This window comes from Astatotilapia calliptera, chromosome 15, assembly GCF_900246225.1.
Source record: "Astatotilapia calliptera chromosome 15, fAstCal1.2, whole genome shotgun sequence".
NCBI classification, from domain to species: Eukaryota; Metazoa; Chordata; class Actinopteri; order Cichliformes; family Cichlidae; genus Astatotilapia; species Astatotilapia calliptera.
This window is the reverse complement of record NC_039316.1, coordinates 29,889,646-29,914,051: the sequence shown is the minus strand read 5'-3', so window position 1 is coordinate 29,914,051 and position 24,406 is coordinate 29,889,646. Positions and strand designations below refer to the sequence as shown.

General features: G+C 42.7%; 1 pseudogene; it reads left to right on the top strand.

Moving 5' to 3' along the window:
• The first annotated feature begins 23,050 nt into the window (after nucleotides 1-23,050).
• Nucleotides 23,051-23,982, top strand: LOC113006525 (serine/threonine-protein kinase MRCK alpha pseudogene; annotated as a pseudogene).
• Nucleotides 23,983-24,406: the final 424 nt, after the last annotated feature.

The window sequence follows — 24,406 nt, the reverse complement described above, 5'->3', positions numbered from 1 at the left end:
GGTTGTCGGAGCCTGTGTACTTGTAAGCGCGGCAATGGCGGAGGAGCGTGGCTAAAAAACTGGGTCACAAAATAAACTTTTAAGATATTTTCAGGCGAGAATGTAGCTGTGTAAAGTTCAAATATCTGTTCGATTTATCAAGACATCACATATTTCCAAAAATGCTTCGACGTTTTCGGAGGCTTCCATTTTTTTCATGCTTTGTGGCAGCTTTTGAACATCTGTGGCATCTATATCTAATGTCAAGTCTAGACTTTATTTAACAACATAAGCAAACTATATGTTACAATGATTGCACTGCCATTAAGGATCAAATCAGTTTCAGTTTTTTCTGTTTTTTCTCCCTCTGCTTGCTTCTTACTGTCTTTGAGGCTCAGGACCAGCACTCCTGCTGTTGGACAGAAAGACATCAACTCAATTGTAAGCAGAGATGGGGTTACTGTAATCTGATTCATTTTTTCAAGTAACGAGTAAAGTAAGGGATTACTATTGCAAAAACGGTAATTAGATTACCATTACTTTCCCGTAGGAACGCTGCGTTACTGCGTTACTAAAACCGTGATTTTTTTTGCGAGAATGTCTCATGACAGTGACGTAAGCGAGTGCGCCGTTAGTGACAACAGCTGTGTGCAGATCAACAATGGATCACATATCGAGTGCGGGAGAGAGTATGAGCGTGCAGCGTTTAAAGCGTGGAAGTACTGACCTTACTTTGAGTTTGATTCCATAAAAAGTGACAAAAACATTAGTGTCCATTGTGCGTGGGAAGAAAACTTATTTTTACAGCGAAAAAACCCCTAAACTTCCGAGCAAGCACCGAGTGCGCAACGACGTAATGGGAAATTCACAGAGAAACTCGCGGATTCTTCCATTGACCGCGGCACACCTGCACCAGGGTAAACCTCCGCCTACGCCACTCCTGCTTTACAGGTGAAAATAGAGCAACAGGACCGCTGAGTCTTTGACTTTATTTATTTTCTGCTGTGTTTTACTTGCATCTATTTGAAAGAGTGAGTGTAAACACAAAAAATATTTTTATTTTATGTGCTGGAATGTGTAGAAAATAGGTTTAAATGTTAAACTAATTTATTCAAGTCAGAGAATGTTGCATATAATTAAATTTTTACTTGATGCATAAAGTTAAAAGATTAAAACTGATAAAACAAGTTTTAAAAAGGGACTTTTCCATTTGATTACATTTTGTATGATGGATTATGCAGAAAAAGTAGAATTGGGCTGAAAGCTCTATCGCTTTATCACCTATTCAGGTGGTAAATCGTGTTTTTTAAAAGTAACTAAGTAACTAAGTAATTAATTACTTTTGAAAATAAGTAATCAGTAAAGTAACGGGATTACATTTTGGGGGAAGTAATCAGTAATTAGTTACTGATTACTTTTTTCAAGTAACTTGACCAACACTGGTTGTAAGTATTTTGGTTTTCCAATATATTAGCAACTGTCAGTGACATTTATATTAATCAGGCTGAACTTTAATCATACTTTAGATCAGCCTGTTTTACTTATTGTTTTATTTGTTTTTTGGTTTGGGGAAGTTGTTTCTTTACTGATCTTTTCCTGTCTTCTGTTATTAGACTTGAGATATGACTGCACTAGGCTGTTGCTGGTGACTCCAGTTAATTCTACAAGACATCCTGTGTAAGTAAACAAACAACAACAGTTTGGTCTGCATTTCTTGAAAGATCACATCCCCCAAACTTAGTTTAGAGGGTCGACACTGAATATAGTGAAGTCTGCAAATTTTCTAACAGCAAAATTTGTTTTGTGCCCAAATCATTTTGCACATCATTAGAATGAAAGTTATTGGCCATGTTTTCATAGCCCTTTTTAAAATGATGCTTTCATGACATTATTGTGTGTCGGGTGGGGGTCAGGGCTATCCAGACTGACAATTGGGACATTGAATGTCACCTCTCCGGTGGGGAGGGAGCCTGAGATTGTCTAAATTAGAGTCTGTTTTATGCCAAATGCAGAAAAAAATGTTTTAAGAAAGCAATTAAGTTCATGTTCCAAAAAATATGATTGTTTGCTTGCAGGACACCAGGAGAGATGAGTCCTCCGTCACAGATGGTGTGGTCAGTGAAGATGGTCGCCTGCAGGTTCAAGCTCATTCTATCTCCAACCCACATCCACTGCCACTGTACTTAAGGGAAGTTAAAGACTTTCTTCTGCACTTACATTTGGATCACCTTGATCCATGATAGTCATTTAGGCAGTAATGCCTCGACTGGAAACAAGCCATCCTTAAAATAATACAACATTCCAGCTCCTGTGTTGGAATGCAAAACAAATGTGTTGTTTAAATTAGAGACTGCACTTGTGACAGAACAATAAATATATTTTATTTTGATCATATAAGTTAGCGGTCCCCAACCCCTGGGCCACGGACCGGTACCGGTCTGTGAGTCATTTGGTACCGGGCCGCGAGAGTGAGATTCAGGTGTGAAATGTATGGTTTTCAGGGTTTTTATCGGTTTTTAGCGTTATTTTGTTATCGCTTTTTTTTGTTAACTCTGTTTTCCTTGGTCTTTTCACGTGTGTTATGAATAAGTCTTCTTTTTTTCGGTACCGGTACTAGTTTTATTTTGTTGTATTTATCCGCGACACCTTAAAGGCCGGTCCGTAAAAATATTGTCGGGCACAAACCGGTTCGTGGCGCAAAAAAGGCTGGGGACCGCTGATATAAGTAATGTAAGTACAAAACAAACTTGAGGTAGGCCTAAACTTATTTTCAGAATAATTACAGCTGAGACTTTGTTTCCTTGTAAGATTATAACAGTGATGGCAATATAATTGTTTGTTGTTCAGCAGAACAGTGTCCAGTATGTTGGCTTTTATACTTTTTTGCATTTGAAAATAAAAGTTGGGCTGATTTTAACATCATTACAAAAAGTGTTATTAATTATTTTTAATCATATTCAGGTTACCACAAATAGTTTTTTCATTTAGTTGAACTTGAAATGTTTGTCAGTAGGTAAACAATTAGTATTGTACAGTCAGAAATATCAAGTTATTCTTAATACTGCAGACTTGCAATGAATAAGTTGTCCTAACAGTCATTTTAAGTAAGCTTTACTTAGGAAACTCGTTGCCTCAAAAAAACTTAGTTTTTTTTTTAATTCTAGGAACTAATGAGGTTGTGTGGTGTACTCAAAATGAATAAGTTGCCTTAACTCGGTCATCTTAAGTAAACTTGATCCAATCTTTTTGAGTTCTGGGAACAAATGAGCTTGTACAGACTACTCAAAATAAATAAGTTGTCCTAATTTAGTCATTTTTAGCTAAGCTTTACTTAATTTTTTTTGAGGCAACGAGTTTCCTTAGTTTTTTTGAGTTCTGGGAACTAATTACAATATACAGTGTATTTGGGGATTTGGGGAACCTTGGGGAACCTTGTACTTTAAATTAGCCTAATTATAAAAATAAGTTGAATATAATGATGTAAGTGCTTGGCATGTAACTGATCCATTACTAATATTTTTGTTCCTTCCCATTTTTAAAACAATTTATTTTGTTTCTGCTGTATTTAAAACAAGAGCAATTTATAAAAATCTTTGTTAAAGATAAAACAGCACATATTTAAACCTAAAATTCCTGTGTTGTACCAAATGTGCCAAGTGTTTTTTTTTTTTTTTTTATTGTTTTTGATAGAATAGAATAGACTAGAATAGCATAATCCTTTAATTGTCCCACAAGGGGAAATTTGGGTGTAACAGCAGCAAGAAAGACACATATACAAACAAACAGTACACAAGACACAGAACAGAAACATACATAATTTTTACATATTTACATCAAGGACAATAGATGGCTTAGAGCTCATGAAATCAAATCCCAGTCAATCACATTTTAAGCCTTAAACTGTTGCTTTAATTCTGTGGTCTAATATAACATATGCAATAACACCAGCCACAAAAATAACATTATTCATTATTCTTTTTTCACTGCTACCATTTAACTGCATGTCTTTAGTTAGTCTCAGCAGCAGTGCATCAAACACTACTGCTGAGAGTAACTCATCAGTTCAGATTGGTTAAAAAAAGACTGGCAAAAATAAAATGCCTTTTAATGTTTGTTAAATGCCCCCAAAAGAACATAATATTATGTGAAAATAAAATCTTTTTTTCTACTCAAGTAAGCCCCATCTCTGGGAACTCTCTGCGTTTCTTGTTGTTAAAGAGTCCACACACTTTGTGTGGTAGCTGCTTGTGCTAACAGACAGTGATACAGATATTAGGCTTCTTATGTACAAAGACTATCCACGAGGTCTTATTTTATTGGGACAAAGAAAACCGAAGCTGTTCGGACCGGATCTCCAGAGTGCAGACGTGAATGTAGAATTTGAGCTCTGTATTGTTCAGATCTGTACGCCATTATTCATTCCACACATCGAGGTAAAGGAGATCCCAGAGGAGATGCAGACAGCTGAGTAGTACAATAATTTAGAGCATCTTTTCTCTTTTTCTTTTTCCCTCCCTGTATTTGGGAGTTAGGGTGTCAGAGCCTCTTTATTACCACATGTTGTTCCTGCTCCAGCCCCCACCTGACTCCCCTGCCCAGCACTGGCCCTCACTCCTGAAGGCATTTGTGTAAACGCAGCTGCCTTGTTGACTTTAAAGCCTGCTTTGTAACAACCCCCACCCCCTTGCCACCCCTACCCCCACCCCATACACATCCACACACACTCACACTCACATACAGACACAGACCCATTCAAATCTTTGAAATATTGGATGCTGTGACCCACCTTCACCCCCACCCTCCCACACCAGTCTGTAGCACCACAAATGTAAACTCTAACAAAGCCATTAAAGTTGCATCATCTGTCTGAAAGGTAACAGGATCTCCTTGAGTCTCAGGTGCAACAGAGTCACAGTGTGATTTAGCATTAACAAACAAGCATGAGCAAACAGGCAGTTTATACACAGTGGAGAGTGGACATCCCTGAGAGCAAAGGGTTGTCGATGTTTGGTGACACTTTCACTTAACCAGGGAAGAACAAAGGCATGAAAATAAAGCTATGAAAGATACGTTTTAGCTCAAATAAAAAGGAAATGATTAAATGTTTTCATATTTCAGACCATAGGTTTAGATTTCAATTCAGTTTATTTCAGTTGTAATTATACAGCACAAAATCACATCTGCAGATCCACAGCAGCACTTTATGGTTGCAGAGCCACAATCCAGGAGGAAACACGGAGCGACTGCGAATACATAAGGAAGATGCCCACTTTTACTTACTCGTGTAAATAAATTAGCATATATTTACACCAGTAACTATTATAATATGTATTTTTAAATATGCCACTAAAGCATATAAAATAGAGAAGTTATAATCTGTTTCTCATGTTTCCTCTTAAGGGGTCATTTACTTCAAATCACAAACAAATATCATCAGTAGCAAAACCACTAACCAGCAAGGCTCAGACAGCATTCCAGTATTCACACTTGCTGACCCAAAGCTAAACGGACACTGGAGTTTAAAATAACAGGCAATTTATTCTCTGTGAAGTTTGCACTTCAAAAGTACTAAAAGCCCTGAACTGCAAACAAAAAAAAGTTTATCTTTCCTCCCCTAAATGCATTTGCACACTGTAATGAATAAGCTGTAACTTGATGAGCTGTCACTAGAAAGTTTAATCACTGAACCAAAATTCTTTTTTCATGTACTTGCATAAACGTCTATAAAATGTTAAGTAATACATTAATTGAATTGACATATGGGGACTGGAAATAAACTCAGATTTGTGTTAATGAATTGTATTGGATTGTGATGTCTACACACTTCTATTATGAGGTGATTGGGAGAATAACTGTTGCTTGTCTTGTCTCTGAAGGCCATCGACAAAGTTATTAAAGCTATATATCGCAAAAACTTAAAACTAGCGGTTAGATAAAAACAAGCTATCCATCCTCTTTAAACACTTGTCCAATTCAGCGTTCAAACGTATGTTCCAACCTGCTGCCATTTTAGAGTCACCAATTACCCTAAAGGGCAGGTCCTGGGATTGTGGGACAAAACAGGAATACCCACAGAGAACCTAAATAAGATCCAAGGCCCCCACAGCCAGCCAGTGGTTCAAATCCAGAGCCTTCTTAAACTCTGCACCACTACGACGTCCTAAAATATTCAAACTAAACTTGACAAGATAAAGAAATAACTGAGGCAATACTTATAAAACCAACCAAACTAAAATAGGAACTACAGTAGTATAGTATAGCAGGCTTATTTACAGTCATGGCCAAAGTGGTTGCGTTATGATAGATGTCCCGAACCTCTACAACAGGGCTGCCCAATCCCGGTCCTCGAGAGCTACCGTCCTGCAGCTTTTAGATGCATCCCTACTCCAACACAGCTGAATCAAATGAATGGCTTGTTATCAGGCCTTTGCCAAACATGATGGCATGCTGAAGAGGTAATCAAACCATTTGATTCAGCTGTGTTGGAGTAGGGATGCATCTAAAAGCTGCAGGACGGTAGCTCTCGAGGACCGGGATTGGGCACCCCTGCTCTACAATAACATTCATGTTAGAATTTAAAAAAACAAACAAGATTAACAACCAATAAAAACTAGCCTAAAGCAAACACACCCGCTCTGGAAACTAAGTAATGATTTGTTAAAAAAAAAAAAAAGGTAAAATAAATGCCTTCAAATGTTCATTAAATCCCCCCAAGAGAAGATAATAAAATCTGAACCTTTTTAACAAACTAACTGAAATAAATTGAGGACAAAAATTTAAATGAACTTTAAAAAAGAAACTTGTGAAAACTACAAAATGATTATGCTTCATAATGAATCTTTTTATAACCCTAATGTTGTGACATGTTTGAATCTGTTATTTTCAGGCTTTAGCCTGTTCCAGGTACAGCTAGGGCAATGCAGACTGGACAGGCTGAAGGACATTACAGAGCCTTAAAAGCGAAGGTAGATGTTTTGTTGATATTTCTAACTTGCTAGAATGCGGAGGAATATCAGTAGGGGTTTAGTATCTTGCCCAAGGATAACTTGGCATGCAGACTGGCGCAGCCAGGGATCGAACCGCCAACCTTCCAATTAGTGGATGACCTCTACCTCCTGAGCCACAGATTTTCTTGTTTGTACACAAACTATCCAACTAATTACAAATTTCACTGCACGGACTCATTTTATTGGACTATGCTGGAGTGGAGGCAGCTCAAAGTCTGAACAATAAAAGTCAAACTATGCACGAGTCCCCCTAGAATTGACTATCTGGCAACTGTGTGAAATTACAAGGTGGTGACATCACTAAACAAATTAAAAGGCAATGCGTGGAGAAGCTGATGCAGCATGACAGAAGCATGCAAACCACCCATAGAAATCAGCTCCAATTTGATGTTTTATTAATTAATAATATCTCAGAAAGCCAAAGGCATTAAGCTGATTTTGGGAGGAAAGGCCAGGCATGCTGGATGTGATCAGAGTCTGGCTCTAGAAATGGGGACGTGTGCTTAAGTTCAAAAGATTCTGTATTCTTATACTTGGTTTGGCTTGGTTTGGTTTGATTAATATAGAAGCTAACCTGAGTAGGAGAGGCTGTGTGTTGTGCTGATGGTCTCCTTCACTCCATAATCAGGTGGAAGGAATGTGTGAGATTGACTCTCCCATTGGCATCCTTTCACTGCAAGTGCATATCTATTTTTCAGTGCCCTGCTACTGTTTACAGATTACCTGGCCGGTTAAGAAATGCCTGCCGGTTTGTGTTTTTTGTTCATGTTTTCCCTTCTGGAAAGAAAGACCTCTCTGTGTGTAATATTCAAATGAAGAAAAGAAATTGCCATAGGTGTCAAGGCTCGGCTGTGTGGCAGGCAGGAGGAGGACCCAAACGCAAAACTCACAGACACGGGGATGAACTCAAAATCACAGCTTTAATGCTGGAGAGGCAGAACATAGGAGATACAAAACTAAACTGGGAAAAGTAAACTAACACTCGGAGAGAGAGACACAGGGAAATCCACGCAGCATGAGGGACGACGTCACGCTGAACAGAGGGAGACGCAGACAGAAATACACAGAGGGTTAACGAGGAAAGTGGGAACACACGGGGAACACAGGTGACACTGATAATCATAACGAGACAGGGCGGGGTGAACTGAACATGACATGTACGGGCGTGAGAGTCACAAAGTAAACAGGAAGTGCACAGAGGTTCAGACAGGAGGAGAGAGAGCACGGGGAAAACACAGACATAACGGGCTGGGAAAACATGAAACAACCACAAAGGGAGACGAGGGCTCATAAATACATAGAGGGCACACAGGGGGGAAGAGAGAGCACGGGGAGAACTTAGACATAATGGGCAGGGGAAACATGGAATAAAACATAAGGAGAGACGAGGGCTCACAGATACACAGAGGGGCACACAGGGGGTAAAAGCCATGAAGGGAAAACACTTAGGGAACAACACAACAGGGCAACTCAGAAAACATGGCCTAAGCAAGGAACAAAATACAAACATACAAGGAAACTAAGAACACTGTGCCAACATGGCCCAGGACCATGACAGTACCCCCCCCTCAAGGGCTGGCTCCAGACAGCCCAAACACAGAGAAACAAAACCAAACAGAAAACAACCCAGGGCGGGCGGCGGGGGCCCAGGACGGAGGGCCCGGAACAGAAAACAAAAGAGCACAGCAAACACCGGAGCCCAAGAAAACAACCCAAACACAGAGCAGTTCAGGGGGCCGACCGTGCGGAAGGCAACGGCGGCGACGAAGGAGACGACGGAGCAGTTCAGGGGGCCGACCGCGCGGAAGGCAGCGGCGGCGGCGAAGGAGACGACGGAGCAGTTCAGGGGGCCGACCGCGCGGAAGGCAGCGGCGGCGGCGAAGGAGACTGCGGAGCAGTTCAGGGGGCCGACCGCGCGGAAGGCAGCGGCGGCGGCGAAGGAGACGGCGGAGCAGTTCAGGAGGCCGACCGCGCGGAAGGCAGCGGCGGCGGCGAAGGAGACGACGGAGCAGTTCAGGGGGCCGACCGCGCGGAAGGCAGCGGCGGCCCTCCAGTCTCAGGCGTGCTGGCCATGGCCTGGTGGGCGCAGGGCCAGACGAGGCAGAAGCGGAGGCTGGACCAGACGAGGCAGAAGATGCGGAGGCTGGACCAGACGAAGCAGCTGATGCGGAGGCTGGACCAGACGAAGCAGCTGATGCGGAGGCTGGACCAGACGAAGCAGCTGATGCGGAGGCTGGACCAGACGAAGCAGCTGATGAGGAGGCTGGACCAGACGAAGCAGCTGATGAGGAGGCTGCAGCGGACGAAGCAGCTGATGAGGAGGCTGGACCGGACGAAGCAGCTGATGAGGAGGCTGCAGCGGACGAAGCAGCTGATGAGGAGGCTGCAGCGGACGAAGCAGCTGATGAGGAGGCTGCAGCGGACGAAGCAGCTGATGAGGAGGCTGCAGCGGACGAAGGCTCTGAGGAGGCTGCGGCGGACGAAGGCTCTGAGGAGGCTGCGGCGGACGAAGGCTCTGAGGAGGCTGCGGCGGACGAAGGCTCTGAGGAGGCTGCGGCGGACGAAGGCTCTGAGGAGGCTGCGGCGGACGAAGGCTCTGAAGAGGAGGCTGCGGCGGACGAAGGCTCTGAAGAGGAGGCTGCGGCAGACGAAGGCTCTGAAGAGGAGGCTGCGGCAGACGAAGGCTCTGAAGAGGAGGCTGCGGCAGACGAAGGCTCGGAGGCCGGGCCAGGCGAGGTTGCAGAGGCTGAGGCCGGGCCAGGCGAGGTTGCAGAGGCTGAGGCCGGGCCAGGCGAGGTTGCAGAGGCTGAGGCCGGGCCAGGCGAGGTTGCAGAGGCTGAGGCCGGGCCAGGCGAGGTTGCAGAGGCTGAGGCCGGGCCAGGCGAGGTTGCAGGTGGCGGCTGGACAGGCTCCTCGGGCCCTCCAGCTGATGCGGCGTGAGGCTGAACGGGCCCCTCGGGCCCTCCAGCTGATGCGGCGTGAGGCTGAACGGGCCCCTCGGACCCTCCAGCGGAGACAGGAGGCTGAACGGGCCCCTCGGACCCTCCAGCGGAGACAGGAGGCTGAACGGGCCCCTCGGACCCTCCAGCGGAGACAGGAGGCTGAACGGGCCCCTCGGACCCTCCAGCGGAGACAGGAGGCTGAACGGGCCCCTCGGACCCTCCAGCGGAGACAGGAGGCTGAACGGGCCCCTCGGACCCTCCAGCGGAGACAGGAGGCTGAACGGGCCTCTCGGACCCTCCAGCGGAGACGGGAGGCTGAACGGGCCCCTCGGACCCTCCAGCGGAGACGGGAGGCTGAACGGGCCCCTCGGACCCTCCAGCGGAGACGAGGAGGTGCTGGCCGGGCTCACTGGAACCCCCAGCGGACGAGGTAGATGGCGGCGTGGGAGCCGCGGAGTCCTGGATGAGCTCATCCGAGCTCCCAGCAGGAGCTGATGTAGAGCCAGAGAGGTTTGGGACCCCTGGCTGAATGTTAAGCCGAACAGAAGACCGTATCGCTATCGGGGACTGGGCCAATGGTTCAGGTGCGAGCTGAGCTGCCGGACACACGGGGACCTGAGCTGCCGGACACACGGGGACCTGAGCTGCCGGACACACGGGGACCTGAGCTGCCGGACACACGGGGACCTGAACTGATGTCTGTAGTAACGGTGGTGGTGAGAGTGGAGTAGGTGGTGGAGTTAATGACTTCACAGGAGAATGAACTAGAGGTAGTGACGGTTGTGGTGCTGGTGGTTGAGTGGGTGACTGTGCTAAAGGAGGCTGCACTGGGGACACTGGAGACTGCACTGGGGACACTGGAGACTGCACTGGGGACACTGGAGACTGCACTGGGGAAAGCAGGGCTGCAGGTGACTGCGCTAGAGACTGCAGTGATGGTTGTAGTAGAGGTGTGACGGGTGGAGGAGTGGCTGAAGTGGCTGCGGGTCGGGCGGCTAGTGGCTCAGCTACAGGGTATGGTAACGGCAGGGCTATGGGTTGAATGACTGACTGAGTAGCAGCCTGAGTGGCTGGGTGTAGCGACGGTTGTGGTGAAAGAGAAACAGGTGGTAGTGTGGATGACGGAACTAAGGGCGACTGAGTGGCAGACCGAACTGATGACTGAAGCGATGGTAGAGGTGAAAATGGAGCGTGTGGTGGAGTTAATGGCTGAGCTAGCGGGGACACAGGAGACTGAACTGAGGGGGACACTGGAGACTGAGCTGAGGGTGGCTGCGAGGGAGCTAACTGAGCTGAGGGTGGCTGCGAGGGAGCTAACTGAGCTGAGGGTGGCTGCGAGGGAGCTAACTGAGCTGTGAAGGGCTGCGCAGGCGATAAGCAGCTCGCATTGACTTCCGCCACACAAAACACAGCCCCTGAATGAACAGTCATAATGTCTGGAAAAGACACAGAGTTCTCACTCACCACAGCAGGTGAATTAGAAGGCCGAATGTCCGGCTGTGGGGTGGCGCGTCGGCGGCGTGAATGCCGTTTTCTTCGGGAAGCCGGAGGTGCGGTGATGGAGGAAACCGGCAACGACGGAGAGATCGCGGCCGGCTCCTCATCCTCCGACCACATTGCTGCGAGAAAAGCAGCGGGTGAGTGACAGTCAGAGTGGAGGGTGGATGGAGAGGAGTCCAGTGGCAGCAGCGTGGAAACGTTTCCCGATTGTGGCGGTCGCTGTTGCGGTATGACGAGCTCGCGAATTTGTACTGTCTCCTTGGCTTTCTGCAGATTGGACAGTAGGCCCGAAAATCCTGAGAGCTCGTGGAGATGGGGATTCCCTTTGAGAATAGCCTCGATGGCGTTTATCCCAATGGACACGGCTTTAATGTCCGAGGCGTGGGAAACTCGCTCCCACAGGCCGAAGATGCGGGCCAAATCGCTTTCCCGGGAGGAGCCTGCTGGGTCCATGTCTGGTGACGTCGTACTGTCAAGGCTCGGCTGTGTGGCAGGCAGGAGGAGGACCCAAACGCAAAACTCACAGACACGGGGATGAACTCAAAATCACAGCTTTAATGCTGGAGAGGCAGAACATAGGAGATACAAAACTAAACTGGGAAAAGTAAACTAACACTCGGAGAGAGAGACACAGGGAAATCCACGCAGCATGAGGGACGACGTCACGCTGAACAGAGGGAGACGCAGACAGAAATACACAGAGGGTTAACGAGGAAAGTGGGAACACACGGGGAACACAGGTGACACTGATAATCATAACGAGACAGGGCGGGGTGAACTGAACATGACATGTACGGGCGTGAGAGTCACAAAGTAAACAGGAAGTGCACAGAGGTTCAGACAGGAGGAGAGAGAGCACGGGGAAAACACAGACATAACGGGCTGGGAAAACATGAAACAACCACAAAGGGAGACGAGGGCTCATAAATACATAGAGGGCACACAGGGGGGAAGAGAGAGCACGGGGAGAACTTAGACATAATGGGCAGGGGAAACATGGAATAAAACATAAGGAGAGACGAGGGCTCACAGATACACAGAGGGGCACACAGGGGGTAAAAGCCATGAAGGGAAAACACTTAGGGAACAACACAACAGGGCAACTCAGAAAACATGGCCTAAGCAAGGAACAAAATACAAACATACAAGGAAACTAAGAACACTGGGCCAACATGGCCCAGGACCATGACAATAGGGACACTGAAAAAATATCTATTTGATTTGGAGCTGTGAATGTATGCCGCAGACAACAGTTTCTTTGCAGGCTGATATTTTATTCAGAGCCTCCGACACGCTGCAAAGACTTTTGGGAGAAATGATACATGTCTTTTTCACTGCAGTAGGCATGAATGTGCCATGTGGCTGCCTTGTAAATCATGACTCCTCTCTTGAGAGAAGTAAGCTTTCTCAATCTTATCAGGAAGTGCCATTCTCTAGCAATATTATTATTACTATTAATATGCCATGTTCACGGGCAGCATTTCTGTGTACACACATTCAAGATATACTATTTGTTTTTTCAGCTGCTATTGTATAATTGGCCCTCATCTTATATGACTGCTCCCACTTTAGTTTAAAAGAAACAGTTATGTTAAAATAAAAAGCAGTTAAAGAGAATATGAATATAGCTGTCACATGCCAGAGAACAAGATTAAAGGAGATTCTTGATAAAGTGCACAGTCTGCTTTTCAATGGTGACATTCCACAGTGTAGACCTGCAGGTAAGAGAGAAACAGGAGGGAAGAAAAAAAGAGCTTGTCACATGTAAAGCAGAACATAAGCCCGTCTGCGGTCTGTGTTCACACATGATCCATGACAGCTGCCAGAGCAGAAATTCTGTCTCAATCTGCTGCTGGAGATACTTTGTAGAATTCACACTGTTTGTGGTTCAATAAAAATAGCCTGGAGCCTTTGTGGAAAGGTGGAAGGGAACCAACAAGTCCTCAAACTCAACAGTCATATGAGTCAAAAGCCAGAGTTACGGATTCTGGCACATGAGATCCATTTTGTTTCAGTCCTCTGTTATGATGGGAATATATTTGGAAGCTGATAATTGGTGTTAACACTGGTGGACCCAGTTTACTCAATCACCATGTTGGCAGTGCTTTCACTTCGATTTCACTTGTCTTATATGTTAGCTAGCAAACAAATACCTTAGAAATGAGCAAATGGAAAGGACTTAATTATAGCAAACTATTCTATTAAGTCAAGATTCCACAGAGTTTCCATTTAAGCATTATGATGTGGAAGTTGGAAGTTTAAGGCTGATTTTATGGAACTGACTGGCATTTAAATAGACTTTTCTAGTGCTATTCACTGCTCAAAGCACTACACTACATTTGACCTTTTCATTATTTAGTTATTATATATTTTATTGCCTTTTATTCACACCTACAGTAATTTAGAACAATTGTTTAACCTAGCATGGCTGTCTTTGGCAGGCCCGAGAGGGCATTCAAACTGGTCTGAAGATCAGGAGATTCAAATCTAGACTCTTGCTGTTAAGGAAAAAGGATTCATCAAGTCTGAATTTATTTTGGATTTTCTCTACCTATACTTAGGGTCATAAGTATAGGTATGTATGTGTGGGTCATAAGCCTGTAGGCTCTTATATCACGCATGTCTATAAGACATTCTGGTAAGCAGTAGAACTGTGGATTAGTAGACAAGTTACATAAAATAGAGGAATCTAGTAGCAAAGGGTCAGCAGTTTGGAACTACACCTACAGCATTCCTTTGCATGTGGTTTTTGACTTCACAACTGCAAATCTGTGTTGAGCAATGCTTTCCCTGTCACCTTTTCTCTTCCCTGCATGCTCGCTCTCACACTTCCTCTCGTAATGTTCGCTGTAACACATGTAACATCACGTGTTGCTGTCAACTTGATTAATATTACTTCACCTCATGGAAGGTATGTGTTTGTCAGCATGAGCACTGACAGTGAGACTCAGAGCAGCGAAAGAAGAAACTACCATGAGCATTCTCACCATGAGGAATAGTAGGTTAACATTTATTAGATGACTGCAAATAATAACCATCGATCAGCTAGTTGGTGTCAGCGAATAAATAAACATGCATGACTTTGGACTACGTGAAGACATCAGAGTTAATGGAGGAACCATAGAGGCACAGGGAAAATAAATTCCACACAGTCCAGGGCTTTTGAACTGATAAATGTCTCCCAATGAAGTGGCAGAGTTACCCACTGCATCACAGTGTTGCCTTGTAAGGTAACAGACAGTCAGTCCAATAATGACAGCCTGAAACTTATCAGCAGGAATGCCAGTGTGTAAATGTGAATTCAATTGCTGAAAAGAAAATGTTGAAAGAATGCTCAAACCACAGTGTATCTGTGAATAGATGTGCACAGCCCTGTGCAGAGAAGTTTAATGGGGCAGGTGCTCAAAAAGGGGCACAGAGATCCAGGCTGAATAACAACAACCCACATTCATCAAGAATCTAATATGGAATTGCATCTTTGTCATCAGGTGGGGACAATACAAAGCAAACGTAGCTATGTTTTACCTGATGGGTACAATGTTGCTGTTGAGGGGTTACTGCTGCTCCTGCTGCTGATAGTGCTGGAGGGCAGGGCTGTGTTGATCTGAGACTTTAGACATTAAAAAGTCCACAGGATAGATGGTAGCTGATTAAACAAGTGTTATGAGATGATAATAATAAAATGCAAGGATTGGTGACAGTGCTTGGAACCATTAAGGCACCAGATTAAAAACACTGGAAATGAACTAGGCTCTGCCTGTGACTCACTCTTTCCTTCTCTTCCTCCTGAATCTCATCTATCACTCTCCACTGTCCATCTGAGAACAAGGCACAATTTGCTGTTGCATTAATCTATTATGTAATTATCTATACTTAAAATCACTTGCACCTAATCCATAATATTAGGTGCAATGACAGAAAATGTTTAATGAACCAAAACATTGCAATTGCGCTATATTGTGTTATATTTGAGTAATAATTAAAAATAAATCTATGCACATAAAACACACACATACAGTTACATTTTATGCCAATATTTAAGTTTATTAAATATTTAAACTTTACAGAAACAATAATTTTCCTGCTGTAAAAGCAGCAATTTGTCACATTTGATTGTCTTTAAAATACAGCATGTTGTTTTTAATATCATGTTTCATAATCCATAATTATGTGGATATGCACATTAGATTGTTTGTAGTGAAATATAAGGCAGGGAAAAGTCCTGTAACTTTAGGTGAAATATGTTCCCTAAAACAGGAGACAGAGTTATAGACCCATGACACCCTTACCCAGTCAACCAGCAGTTAATGACCAAGCACCAGTGAACAAAAGGACAGGTAACGTTTGTTACTCTGTGGCGTACACAGCAGGCAACTTACCAACGTACACATGATAATCTAATATAGTGTACGCTGTACACCCTACTTACTGGTTTCAGTTGCATCAGTCTGCGTCTTCCAGTTAATTTGTGTGTTTCCCCTACAGCTCCGCACTGCCCAGGCAGCAAAGAATGCGTGTGCTCTTTGTGAGCTCGTTCTCAGCTCGTAACCAGTGCGCTCTGCCGTCAAGGATGATCATGGTATGATAATGGTTATCATGTGACTGATGCAAGCCAGATTGATTTATTTAGCAAAATTGTGATTATAAATAAAAATAAATTTAAAAAAGGGCACTTGGGGCATCCAAGAGGGAAGCGGCAGGTGAGTGTTATCAGGGAACACTGTTAAATATTGTGTTAAGCTAGGAGGTGTATCCTGGGCACATATGCAGAGCACAGAATTGGCTGAGGAGAAACTTCAGCTTCTTGTAGTGAGAGTTTAATTGGCTCATCAACCTGCATGTGAGTCATTGGATTCCTAACTCAGCCCCCCCCCCCCCCCCCCCCCCCCTCAACACACACACACACACACACACACACACACTTCTGCACATGCCTGGATGTGAATATGGGATACTCTTTGTCCCTTGGAACTCTTCATCTTCACCCAAATTATACAGAAATACAGAAAATACACAAAAAACAGAAGAGATTCTAGATTTTCCATGGTGGCATCTGACTATTTAGATAAATGTAATTTGAGACAGCCAACACTAACATTTCCCCAAAACAATAGAGGAGAATGAAATTTGTATTTATTCTTTCCACAGTATGACCTGTGAGCTGTGACCTCAATGAACAAAAGCAGCCCCTCCTTAAAAATCCCAATTCATCCCCTGGGAACCAGTGTGGCTGGCTGGCAAACTGTTGTCACAAATGAGTTCCTCGTCCTTGTTTAATCAAATTAAATCTTGACAATTATTTTACTTAAATAAACATAAATGAGCTCCAGAGATGTCAGTAAGTGTATTTTGAAACTCAGGAAAGAGTCCCTCTCCTGTATTCCTATTTTTCATGCTTTGCCTGGCTAATGGTCCATTAATGTCATTTGGGGGGTAAAAATAAATTATGGGAAAAAAATCCTGAGTTTATGATGTGAGAATGACTGCCATTTTTGTGTGTCTGTTTTTAACTCATCAAAGCTGTTGTAATGAACACTGTTTACATGTGTGAAACTGATAATTACAGTCACTCGGATATGACAGATCTGTGTATAATGAAGAAACTCAACTGATTTAACCTTCTCATCTCAGTTTTGGAAACAAAACAATCAAGTGTGTTTCTTTTTTTTTTGTCAACTTATTTAAGGTAATGGTTGAGATAGCTTCTGATTTAGAGTACTTTTTTAGCAGTAATAAAGTAGAAAAGTAGTCTCACTTTATGATGAAATAATAACATTTTGAAACCTCTCACTACATAAAAACCTCAACATCAACTATTAAGATTTAAAAGCGTGTGTAGTACTGAAAGGTTATTGGATGAACAAGCTTGAGATATATGATATATCATTTCAAAGACAGGGGTTAATCTTTTGCAGAACCAGATTTATGGTGTACTTGTTGAATCATCTAAGTTGTAATGTATAGTGTGACAAAAAACATTCCAAGTCCCTTTTTTCAATAAAAATTAAGATACCTTTATTCTCATGTCTAAGCTAAAAAAAAAAGAAAAGGCAAACATCTGGGCTACGAATGAAATATTCCGCCAGTGATTCACTACCTACAGGAATCTTCAAAATCTGGAGCAAGTATGAGAGATCAAAGGGACGTCAGCCCACAACATTTTTCAAATTCATATCAAAAGCAATGCTCCACCGGTGATGGCATGCTTTTGTATCACTACTGCATCTATCATTTCCTGTTTCTGTTGTTATGCACAGTGGTATTTTTCTGCAGGTTGATCTATGTAGTTTGATTAACTTTTCAAACTTTCATGTAACGTATTTCATAGAGTATGCTTCACATGCTGTGTTACAAGCACACTTTCTGTGGATCAACGGCAAATTATATTCATAATATTAACAGACGGTGTCTGTGGAGATTTGCTAGCTTAGCATAGCCAGTAGCCTAGCTCTTAACAGCATGGCTTCTTCATCTGCCCCATTTCAATGTCTCAAATGTTTAATTAGTCCTTGGCCTTGTTTAGCAATAATGATACTTTTCAGAAATGTAGCATGTTTGAAATGTTTGGAAGTCAAGCTTAATAAATTAGAGACTTGACTTCACAATGTTAAATTTGTGTCCTTGATGCAACACAGCTGATTTGACCCTTTCATGCATGAATTATGAAAACCTCAATCAGGATTTTTTTCTTAAGTATTTTTATTCATCTTTAGGCATGAAAAAAAAATTAACTTCATTTTTTTTAACATGTACATTTCAAAGAGTTTTTTGCATGCCCACTTAGGTAGACAACCAATTAGGTGGACAACTGATGAGTATGGAGTGAAACATCAGTGCCCAATGTAGTGGTTTATGTGCCCACTATACCATCAATACTGACACAAATGCAAGAAAACAGCCTTTGAATAGCTGTCCACTGTAGTGACCACTATGTGTTAAAGGGTTAAATGGCTAAATAACCTCCTCAACATGTCTTGAAGTTCTCCAGAGGCCTGGCAATTAACTAATTTGATTCAGGTGTGTTGACCCTGGATGATATCTAAAACCTGCAGGACACCAGCCCCTGAGGCCTGGATTTCCCCACCCCTGGCCCAGACTAATTCTAAAACAAAGTGTTTGTTAATTCACAGAAAATGTCCTTTTTTGTGTGTGTGGATCCATTTTCCTAACCCATCCAGTGGTGTTAATACTGTTACATCCTCACTGTGTACAACCTTGGATACTGTAACTCCACTGAAAAGGAAAGTCTCAAATCAGAAATGCTTGACTCCCTGATATATCTCACAATTACACGCCTGAAAGGACAGAACCTGTTAAGTTGCAGAGGCAGCAGCATCTCACAAATTTAGAAGATCTTTGTTTAGCATGGAAAAAAATGTTTGTTGCTCTATAAAAACAGGTAAGTAGAGCTCTTCACTATTTGAAAAAAAAAAGAGAAAAGCTTCAGTTTTTTTTTTTTTTTTTTTGGTATTGTAGCTGACCTGTTCTAGTGGGGATGACAAAGAGTATGTTGAGCCAAGCAGTCCCTTAAACTTAAGTTGTAATAAATTCATAAATTTCTTCACAAATAAAGTATACATGTAACCATTAGAGAAAAAATATTCATAACCAAGTTTCAGAACTACTGTTAATTATTTAGACTGTCTCTCAGATTGACCATTCAGAGTTAACTTCAGTAATTACTTCCTCCAAACCAATAACATGCCTATTAGACCTCATTCCTACAAGACTGCTCAAATAGGGACTACTATTATTTAATTCTTCAATCTTAATGTACAGGTTTTCAGGTAATTAAACTTAAAAAGCCATTACTTGGCCCAGCTGTCTTAGGTAATTACTGGTCAATGTCTAAACTTCCTTCAATTTCTAAAATTCTTGAAAGACTAGATATTAACTGATCATAAGCACTGGGGTGAGAATTCATCACAATACAGAATTAGCACTAGTGAAGTTTACGGCTGATCCTCTAATGGTTTCTGATGGTGGATTCATCTCAGTGCTTGTCCTCCTAGACTTTAGTGCCGGGTTTGCTATTGTTGATCATGATATTTTACTACAGAGATTCCAACACACCATAGCTATAAGTATTGTGCTTCAATGGTTTGAATCATATCTATCTAATAGATTCAATATTTTTCAAATAAAGAGGAAGTCCTCTTCACACACTAAGATTAATTATGGAGTTGCACAGAGTTCAGTGCTGGACCCAATTTTATTTGTGTTATGAGGAATCCTGGAGTCATTTTTGAGCAGGATATGTCCTTCAATGCACACATTAAACAAATATGTAGAACTGTTTTTTCGTATTTGCATCTACATCTACCAGCAATTTCTAAGTGAAAATGTCATGACGTCTGTGAACTGAATCTTAAGAGAATATTAATAATACAGAAAGGTAAAGTTACAGGGGAATGTTTACTGGCAAAGAATGAAAATAACAGAAAAGGATTTGTTTTACAGCAGCCAAACAAAGAGAAATATTGTGTAAGGACCTGAAGCAAGCAGTTCAGGTGAGAAAAGCCATGAACATGCCTGCTCATGAGATCATCACAGAGGGGCCTCTCCTGTCTCATTGCCACAGCATCTATGAAGGAGAGCTGATGAGGCAGCCCAAGATGACCAAACATAGCACTGATTGGACATCTTGCATTCATTAATGTTTAGATGATGTTCTTGTCCTTAAGCCCAAGGAGATCCAATAACAAAGCTGAACTGTACAGGGTAAGGTAATCCCATTAATGACCATGGCTGCAGGCCACTGCTTCCATTCCCTGAGAAACACCTCTTTATTCCAGAGACATGTTATAGAAAGGGCTCTGAGAGCTCGAGTAGAGTAGAAAAGCATTAAATAAGAACCAGCTAACCTGCCATGAAAGTGGAGATACTGAAAGGAACAAAGTTTTGCATGAGGACGTAGACATTGGCAGAAAGAGAGTTGTCTGTTTGAGGCTGTTTGAGTTTTTAATTATAACATAATGTTGTGAATGTGCCATCAGTGGATGAATAAAGTCTCACTTTGCTTTTTCTTATTTTATCTCATCCATTCTTTTTCCTCTTGAATCTGTTTCTTTGCTCATGAATGCCATTTCCTTTTGTCTACTCTGTTTTTTTCTCATTTGATTTTCATTTCTTATCTTTTTATTAGTCTTTTCTGTTCCTTTTTATACCCTCGTCACTTGTATTTTCTTTACTTTTCTCCTCAGCTCGTTTCTTTTTTAATATTGCTTCTTTTCTCAGCTCTCTTTTCTTTTCATAGCCCCCTTTTTTCATCTCAACCCGTTCTTTGGTACTTTTCTTACCTTTCATATCTTTTCTGCCATTTTAATTGAACTGTTATCTTATCACGTGTTCTTTCCGATAACATCTCATTGAAAAAATATAGTTTTATTCTTTTCCAGTCCCTTTTTTCTTTGTATTTTATTATGTTTTCATTGTTTTAATTTCAATAATTGAGAGTTTCTTGAAAAGATTATTTGCTTAATTTCATTCTTTCTTCCCTTTTCTCCATATTTGCCACCAAAATTATATTTCAAAATCAAATACTACTCATTCATATTTTTGTATATATATATATATATATATATATATATATATATATATATATATATATATATATATATATATATAGCACAAGATCCATAGAGGCTGGGGTCTATCACACCAGGCAAGACCCCAGGTGCAGGCTGTGTAAAGATGCCCCAGAGACAATCCAGCACATAACAGCAGGGTGCAAGATGCTAGCAGGCAAGGCATACATGGAACGCCATAACCAAGTAGCCGGCATAGTGTACAGGAACATCTGTGCTGAGTATAACCTGGAAGTCCCGAGGTCAAAATGGGAGATGCCCCCAAGGGTGGTGGAGAATGACCGAGCTAAGATCCTGTGGGACTTCCAGATACAGACGGACAAAATGGTGGTGGCTAACCAACCGGACATAGTGGTGGTAGACAAACAGAAGAAGGCGGCCGTAGTGATCGATGTAGCGGTTCCGAATGACAGCAATATCAGGAAGAAGGAACACGAGAAGCTGGAGAAATACCAAGGGCTCAGAGAAGAGCTCGAGAGGATGTGGAGGGTGAAGGTAACGGTGTTCCCCCGTGGTAATCGGAGCACTAGGTGCGGTGACTCCCAAGCTAGGCGAGTGGCTCCAGCAGATCCCAGGAACAACATCGGAGATCTCTGTCCAGAAGAGCGCAGTCCTGGGAACAGCTAAGATACTGCGCAGGACCCTCAAGCTCCCAGGCCTCTGGTAGAGGACCCGAGCTTGAAGGATAAACCGCCCGCAGGGGCGTGCTGGGTGTTTATATATAAATATATATATATATATATATATATATATATATATATATATATATATATATATATATATTCTAAAACTTTTCTCTCTAAGTTTTTACTACAATGCCTTTGTTCATAGATCAATTTTGGCTAATGCAAGCATTCTTTGCTTTTCTATTTTGTCTTTGTTAATCAAGTTCATCACAACAGTCCAGGGTTGTGAAAGCAGTTTGAGCAAATATACCATGGACCAAATAATAAATAAAACACTAAGGCAGCCTGATGATATAAAGTATGATCAAATAAATGAAAGTCTTAATTACTGAACATAGTTCTGAAACAAAGTTGTAAATTATTTTCTCTAAAACACTTTGTGTTTTCATCAGTTTGTCTCTACATAATAATATGAATACAGTTACACTGTTATAAATAAAACATGCTGGGTGCATCTGCAGGGTTAAAACCTTCTTAACTTAGAATTTAAAGATTCCCCTGCAGGCATGCTTAAAGATGTATAATGATAACTCTATGCTTCCTCCATCACTGACAAGTCTACATATAAATATGCAAACATTTTTTTTTTCAATTCAAAGGTCATACAAGAGTCTTCTACTGTCAGTCTAAGATGACATCATCATATCTCAAAACAGTATATGGAGTTCTTCACAACATTCACAACATTATGTGATTTGTGCACATTAGAGCATTTTAGCACAAAGGTCATCCATACAATGACCAAGTACTCAAGTACTTGAATATGTGGTTTTAACCATGTCTGTGTTCATGATGTAGTGTGCTACTTCTCTTCAATGTTGGACAAATGACACACAGTCATCACATGCAGAAGAAATGCAGAAAACTGAGGAGATGGTTGGATAAAATCGGTTTGTTTTATTTCTACAGTACATTATACAAAAGTGATGTAAATTTCAGTTTTTCTGTTTACTGCAGTTTACTGAATTATACATAAAGTATTGTGTGAACCTAGCAGCAAATGTGCTGCTTTGCTTCATAACAGCAGTCAGTATTCCTCAGCTAGAGTTTCATTTACAGGTGCAATGTTATGGTTATGGTACAACCAGCACTATATTTATGTTTTGGCAACAATATGATAACCTGGCAACAATAAAATACTAACACCTCTGCATAAGGAACTTTATATGCTGACTTGTGGTAATAAACTCATAATAATATAGTAATACTGCATGATAGTGCATGTCAGTGCATTAAAATGCTGGCATTAATCTTAGCTTATGTCCTCAGAATTCATCATTGTGTGAAGGCAGCAGTATAAATATTGTTACGTTTCGGTGTTGTCAGTGTTTTGTTTTTGCGTGACTGTCATGAAGCGAGCAGAGACGGCATGTTTCCGAGAGGAGCGGGATGTGTTGGTGAATGGGGACTGCCAGTGGATCACCACCCTGCACTACGCCTTCCAGGATGACAATAATCTGTACCTGGTGATGGACTACTATGTGGGCGGTGACCTGCTGACTCTGCTCAGCAAGTTTGAGGACCGGCTGCCGGAGGAGATGGCCAAGTTCTACCTGGCTGAGATGGTGCTGGCCATCGACTCGGTTCATCAGCTACACTATGTCCACAGGGACATCAAGCCCGACAATATTCTGCTGGATATGAACGGCCACATCCGCCTGGCTGACTTTGGCTCCTGCCTCAAACTCATGGAGGATGGGACGGTTCAGTCATCTGTGGCTGTGGGAACCCCAGACTACATCTCTCCAGAAATCCTCCAGGCTATGGAGGATGGGAAAGGCAAATATGGGCCAGAGTGTGACTGGTGGTCCCTGGGGGTCTGCATGTATGAAATGCTGTACGGCGAGACTCCTTTCTATGCAGAATCCTTGGTGGAAACCTACGGGAAGATCATGAACCACAAGGAGAGATTCCAGTTCCCACAGCAGATCACAGATGTTTCTGAGGAGGCGAAAGATCTGATTCGCCGACTCATTTGCAGCCGAGAGCACCGATTGGGTCAGAATGGCATCGAGGACTTCAAGCAGCACCCCTTCTTCGCGGGCATCGATTGGGATAACATTCGCATGTGTGAAGCCCCCTACATCCCAGAGGTCAGCAGTCCTACAGACACCTCCAACTTCGATGTGGACGACGACTGTCTCAAGAACTCGGAGACGATGCCCCCTCCCTCTCACACTGCTTTCTCAGGCCACCACCTGCCCTTTGTAGGTTTCACCTACACAAATAGTTTGACGTCTGGTGTTTGGTGATGTAAATAAATGTGGTGTTTTGCTTTAAATCTCGTTTTGGGATTATTTTTATTTTCCTTTTTTTTATTTTTCTGCGTTGCACCCCGGTTGCCTAGGCCGGGGTGTAACATATGATCCTCCCCTGAACTCAGCTGCAACCCCTCCTTTTCCCTTCCCTCAGAATTCCCATCTTTTAGATTCAGCCCCTCCTGTAACTTCTTCTCAAGCGCCTCCTTAATGAATTGCGCGTTGGAGGAATCAAAATCAAAGTCTGTGTCAAATTTAAGGGTGGGAGATGGAGCATTAGCCACCATCAGCTGGCCTCTTCTGCGGTCCCTATGCCGTCGAGGTCCTTGTCTTTTTCTAGCAGGTGGCCTGGTTTCAGCATTTTGCTGCTGACTGTCCTGAAAAGTGAATCTACTTGGGTCTGATTGCATGGTGGCTTCAGCGACCCTTGTGGTTTGAATATTTGTT